The following is a 6,498-nucleotide window of genomic DNA, read 5'->3' on the forward strand; positions in this document are numbered from 1 at the left end:
GCTCACTGCAAGCTCCGCCTCCCGGGTTCACGCCATTCTCCTGCCTCAGCCTCCCGAGTAGCTGGGACTACAGGCGCCCACCGCCACGCCCGGCTAAGTTTTTGTATTTTTAGTAGAGACGGGGTTTCACCGTGTTAGCCAGGATGGTCTCGATCTCCTGACCTCGTGATCCGCCCGTCTCGGCCTCCCAAAGTGCTGGGATTACAGGCTTGAGCCACCGCGCCCGGCCCATTCTTATCTTAAAGATACTTTTTTCACTATTCCCCTGCACCCCTCGTCCCAGCCTCTCTTTGCTTTTACCTGGACTGACCCTGGCACCTATCAGTCCCAGCAGCTTACCTGGGCTGTGCTGCTACAAGGCTTCAGGGACAACCCTCATTACTTCAGCCAAGCTCTTTCCCATGATTTACCTTCTTTCCACTCCTCTGCTTCTCACCTTATTCAATATATTGATGACTTTCCACTTTGTAGCCCCTCCTTTGAATCTTCTCAACAAGACATCCTCCTGCTCCTTCAACATTTATTCTCCAAAGGATATCAGGTATCCCCTCCAAAGCTCAAATTTCTTCTCCATCCGTCACGTACCTCGGCATAATTCTTCATAAAAACACATGTGCTCTCCCTGCCGATCATGTCCGACTGATCTCTCAAACCCCAATACCTTCTACAAAACAACAACTCCTTTCCTTCTAGGCATGGTTGGATACTTCTGCCTTTGGATACCTGGTTTTGCCATCCTGACAAAACCATTATATAAACTCATAAAAGGAAACCTAGATGACCCCATAGATCCTAAATCCTTTCCCCACTCCTCTTTCCATTCCTTGAAGATAGCTCTAGAGACTGCCCCAACACTAGCTCTCCCTGACTCATCCCAACCCTTTTCATTACACACAGCCGAAGTGCAGGGCTCTGCAGTCGGAATTCTTACACAAGGACCGGGACCACGCCCTGTAGCCTTTTTGTCCTAACAACTTGACCTTACTGTTTTAGACTGGCCATCATGTCTCCGTGCAGCGGCTGCCGCCACCCTAGTCCTTTTAGAGGCCCTCAAAATCACAAACTATGCTCAACTCACTCTCTACAGCTCTCATAATTTCCAAAATCTATTTTCTTCCTCACACCTGACACATATACTTTCTGCTCCCCGGCTCCTTCAGCTATACTCACCCTTTGTTGAGTCTCCCACAGTTACCATTGTTCCTGGCCCGGATTTCAATCTGGCCTCCCACGTTATTCCTGATACCACACCTGACCCCCATGACTGTATCTCTCTGACCCACCTGACATTCACTCCATTTCCCCATATTTCCTTCTTTCCTGTTCCTCACCCTGATCACACTTGGTTTATTGATGGCAGTTCCACCAGGCCTAATCACCACACACCAGCAAAGGCAGGGTATGCTATAGTATCTTCCACATCTATCACTGAGGCTACTGCTATACTGCTCTATCCCCCTCCACTACCTCTCAGCAAGCCGAACTCATTGCCTTAATTCGGGCCCCCACACTTGTAAAAGGACTAAGCGTCAATATTTATACTGACCCTATATCCTGCACCACCTTGCTGTTTTATGGGCTGAAAGGTTTCCTTACTACGCAAGGAGGATGTAATGCCTCTTTAATAAAAACTCTTCTCCAGGCCACTTTACTTCCAAAGGAAGCTGGAGTCATTCACTCCAAGGGCCATCAAAAGGCATTAGATCCCATTGCTCAGGACAATTCTTATGCTGATAAGGTAGCTAAAAAAGCAGCCAGTGTTCCAACTTCTATCCCTCAGGGCAGTTTTTCTCCTTCTCATCTGGCCACTCCCACCTACTCCCTCACTGAAACTTCCACCTATCTCTTCCCACACAAGGAAAACGGTTCTTGGACCAAAGAAAATAATCTCCTTCCAGTCTCACAGGCCCATTCTATTCTGTCATCATTTCATAACCTCTTCCATGTAGGTTAAAAGCCGCTAGCCCACCTCTTAGAATCTCTCATTTCCTTTCCATCATGGAAATCTTTCCTCAAGGAAATCACTTCCCAGTTGTTCCATCTGCTATTCTACTACTCCTCAGGGATTGTTCAGGCCCCCTCCCTTCCCTACACATCAAGCTCAGGGATTTGCCCCTGCCCAGGACTGGCAAATTGACTTTACTCACAGGCCTTAAGTCAGGAAACTAAAATACCTCTTGGTGTAGGTAGACACTTTCACTGGATGGGTAAAGGCCTTTCCCACAGGGTCTGAGAAGGCCACTGTGGTCATTTCTTCCCTTCTGTCAGACATAATTCCTCAGTTTGGCATTCCCACCTCTATACAGTCTGATAACAGACCAGCCTTTTCTAGTCAAATCACCCAAGCAGTTTCTCAGGCTCTTGGTATTTAGTGGCTCCTGGTTTTACCTCAAACTGCTACCCTTAAGTCTCTCTTTAAGTGGATAGATCTTCAGTGGCAAAGTACACTCCAATACTTTCACCCTGATGAAGTCCTATTCTTTACTTTTATACTCACTCTTATTCTCGTTCCCATTCTTATGCCACCCTCTACCTCTCCCCAGCTATCTCCACCACACTATGAATCTCAGTCACTGTCTCCTAGTCGTTTCTAATCCTTCTTTAACAAACAGTTGCTGGCTTTGCATTTCTCTTTCCTCCAAAACTGGGGAGGCCTCGATTTACTCACTACAAGAAAAAAAACGGGGGTGAAGTCTTTATCACCCCTTGGTCTGAAGGGGCAAGCAAGGGAACAATTATAGGAGTCTAACAAGATCTAGTGCTAAAGGAGAGGGGCTGTAGCCTTACATAGAGGAATGCAGCCATCGCAGAAAGGAAGAAGTAGGGAAATAGATACCTCAACCTCATTCTCCTTTGGCCCTCTGATCTCCTGCCAGTGTTTCTCACTGGCCAAATCCAATGAGAAAGCAGCTGGCAAAGGAGTTCCAGGGGATGTGGTGTCTGAAAGTTAGTTTTCTGGGCACAGAGCAGGGTGGAAAAGGCTGGAAAGTGGATACAGAAGGGAAAATGGGAATATTCAGCACAGTTTCCAATTCACACCATGATTAGCAGAGCCTAGATTACGTGATCATGACTTGACTTCCAGGGACCTTAGGGAAGCAAGCGTCTGGCATTTTCAGAATATATACTAGGAACCAGGCTAGGTTCAAATGATAGGGGAGAAAGATTAGCTATACAAACGCCGAGTGTCTTCTCAATGGTCAAGAACAGGACCCTGGGAAACACCAACATTCAAGGTGAAGGTGTTTAAAAAGTACACTTTGAAAGGCAACTGAAATGGTGTGACTTAAAGAGGAATGAAGGAAAACTAGGGGAGACAAGAGTAACACAAGCAGAATAAGCAGAATTATCAGTGTCAGGGGTTTAGAAAAGTTGCCTGAGAAAAGAATTGTTTCTGTGGGGTGGAAGACATGGAAACTGTATAACCAAAAAGTGAATGAGAGAGGATTGGGTGCTGAAAGTGAATGTATATTACTTTTTCTAGAAGCTTGGCTTTTTTTGAGGAAAAGGAGAGAGACAGAATGACTCGTTGGGGGTCATGAATTTGAATGAGAATTTAAAAAAATGAAAAGGATACTTGAGTGTTGTTTATATGTGTGGAAAGAGCGTGTGAATAAAGGGATAGTGGAGGTACATTAACCACTACAAAGAGAAAGGACCCCTCTCTGTCTCTCCCTCTTATGTCTATGCTGTATTTTTATACCTACCTACCTACCTGCTTTGTTAAAAAGTGAGATTATTCCACTTATGTGATTTATGGTTTGTACTTTTAACTTATTTTCATATCAGGAATCATATCAGTGCCATAATTTTTAACTGTGGTAAAAAATTGACATAAAATGTACCATTTTAACTCTTTTTAACTGTAAAGTACATTAGGGTTAACTATATGCACATTGTTTTGTGACAGATTTCTGAAATTTCTTCATCTTGAAAACCTGAAACTCTATACTGTTTGAACAATTCCCTTCGCCCCCTCCCCACCCAACCCCTGGCAACCACCATTCTACTTTCTGTTTCTAAGAGTTTGACGACCTTAGATTCCTTTTATAAATGAAATCATGCAGCATTTATCTTCATGTGAATGGTTCATTTCACTCATCATAATGTTCTCAAGGTTCATCCATGTTGTATATTGCAGGATTTCCTTCTCTTTTAAAGATGAATAATATTTCATTTTATGCATATAACACATTTTCTTTATTCAGTCATTTTTTAATGGGCATTGACTCTTTGGCTATTATAAATAATGCTACATTAAACAATGATGTGCAAATATCTCCTTGAGATCCAGTTTCCAATTCTGTTACGTATATACTCAGAAATGGGATTGCTGGATTATATGGTAATTCTACTTTAATTTCTAAAGGAAACTCTATACTGTATTCCATAGAGCTACACCATTTTACATTCCCACCAAACACCACACAGGGTTCTAATTTATCTACAACCTTGCCAATACCTGTTTTCTATTTTTTAAATAGCCATCCTAATAATGAGTATAAAATGGTATCTCATTGTGGTCTTGATTTGCTTTTACTTAAAGATTAGTGATGTTGAAAATATTTTCACGTGTTTATTGGCCATTTCTTCTTTGGAGAAATGTCTACACAAGTCCTTTGCCCATTTCTGAATCGAGATACTTATTTTGTTTCATTTTGAGTTGTAGAATTTTTTAGATTGTTGTTAGTGTATAGAAACACAAGTGACTTCTGCATGTTGATTTTATATCCTGCAACTTTGCTGAATTTGTTTATTCTAACAGGTTTTTTTTTTTCTTTTTTTAGACAGAGTCCCACTCTGTTGCCCAGGCTGGAGTGCAGTGGCATGATCACAGCTCACTGCAGTCTCAACTGTCCAGGTGCAAGCAATCCTCCCACCTCAGCCCCCTGAGTAGCTGGGGCCACAGGTGTGTGTCACCATGCCTGGCTAATTTTTCAGTTATTTGTATAGATGAGGCTGTCTATGTTGCCTAGGCTGGTCTTGAACTCCTGGGCTCAAGCAATCCTCCTGCCTCAGCCTCCCAAACTGCTGGGATTACAGGCATAAGCCACTGTGTCCAGCCTTATTCTAACAGTTTTTTATGTGTGGAATCTTTAGGGTTTTGTACATACAAGATCATGTCATCTGCAAACAGGTATAATTTTGCTTCTTCATTTCCAATTTGAACGCCTTTTATTTATTTTTCTTGCATAATAGCTCTGGCTAGTACATTCAGTACTATGTTGAATAGATGTGGCCAGAGTAGGCATTCTTGTCTGGTTCCTGATCTTACAGTAATTTTTTTTTAATGTTGAGTATGATGTTAGCTGTTGTTGATTTTTTTTTATATGTGACCTTTATTATGTTGAGGTAATTTCCTTTTATTACTAGTTTATTGAGTGTTTTTTTTATGAAAATGTGTCAACTTTTGTCAAATGCTTTTCTACATCAATGGAGATGATCATGTGCTTTCTGTCCTTCATTCTGTTAATGTGGTGTATCCCACTTATTGATTTTTATATATAGAATCTTCCTCACATTTCAGGAATAAATCCCACTTGGTCATGGAATGTAATCCTTTTAATATGCTGCTGAATTAGAATCGGTAGTATTTTGTTGAGGATTATTGAATCAATATTTATCAGCAGTATTACTCTGTTGTTTTCTTTTAGTATCTTTGTCTGGTTTTGGTATAAGGTTAATTCTGGCCTTATAAAAATAAGTTTGGAAATATTCCCTTCAATTTTTGGAGTAGTGTGAGAAGGATTGGTGTTAATTCTTTTTTAAATGTTTGGCAGAATTCTTCAGTGAAGCCATCTGGTCATGGGTTTCTCTTTGTTGGGAGGTTTTTGATTATGGATTCAATCTGGTTACCAATTATAGATCTGTACAGATTTTTAATTTCTTCATATTTAATCTTGGTAGGTATATGTTATTAGGAATCTATGCATTTCTTCTAGGCTATCTAATTTGTTGGCCTATAATCATTCAATTGTTTCATAGCAGTCTCTTTTGATGCTTTTTATTTCTGCAGTATCACTTGCAATGTCTCATCTTTCATTTCTGATTTTTATTGAGTGTTTTTCTTTTGGTCATTAGTCTAGCTCAAAAGTATTTGTCAATTTGTCGATCTTTTCAAAAAGCCAACCCTCAGTTTTATTGATTTGTTCATTGTTTTCTACTTTCTTTTTCATTTATTTCTTCTCCAGTCTGTCTTATTTCCTTCTTTTAACTTTGATTTTATTTACTTCTTTATTTTTTCATTCCTTGAGGTGTAAAGTCAGGTTGTTAATTTGAGGTTTTTCTTCTTTTTGTATATAAGCATTTACTATTATAAATTTCCTTCTTAGGACTTCCTTTGCTGCATCCTATAGGTTTCAATATGCATTTTTGTTTTCATTTGTCATGAGATATTTTCTAACTTCCCTTATATATTTCTCTCTGACTTATTGTTTGTTCAGTAGTCTGTTTATAAATTTTCACGTATTTATGATTTTCCAGTGTTTCTGCTATTGA

This window comes from Theropithecus gelada, chromosome X, assembly GCF_003255815.1.
Source record: "Theropithecus gelada isolate Dixy chromosome X, Tgel_1.0, whole genome shotgun sequence".
In the NCBI taxonomy this organism is placed as follows: Eukaryota; Metazoa; Chordata; class Mammalia; order Primates; family Cercopithecidae; genus Theropithecus; species Theropithecus gelada.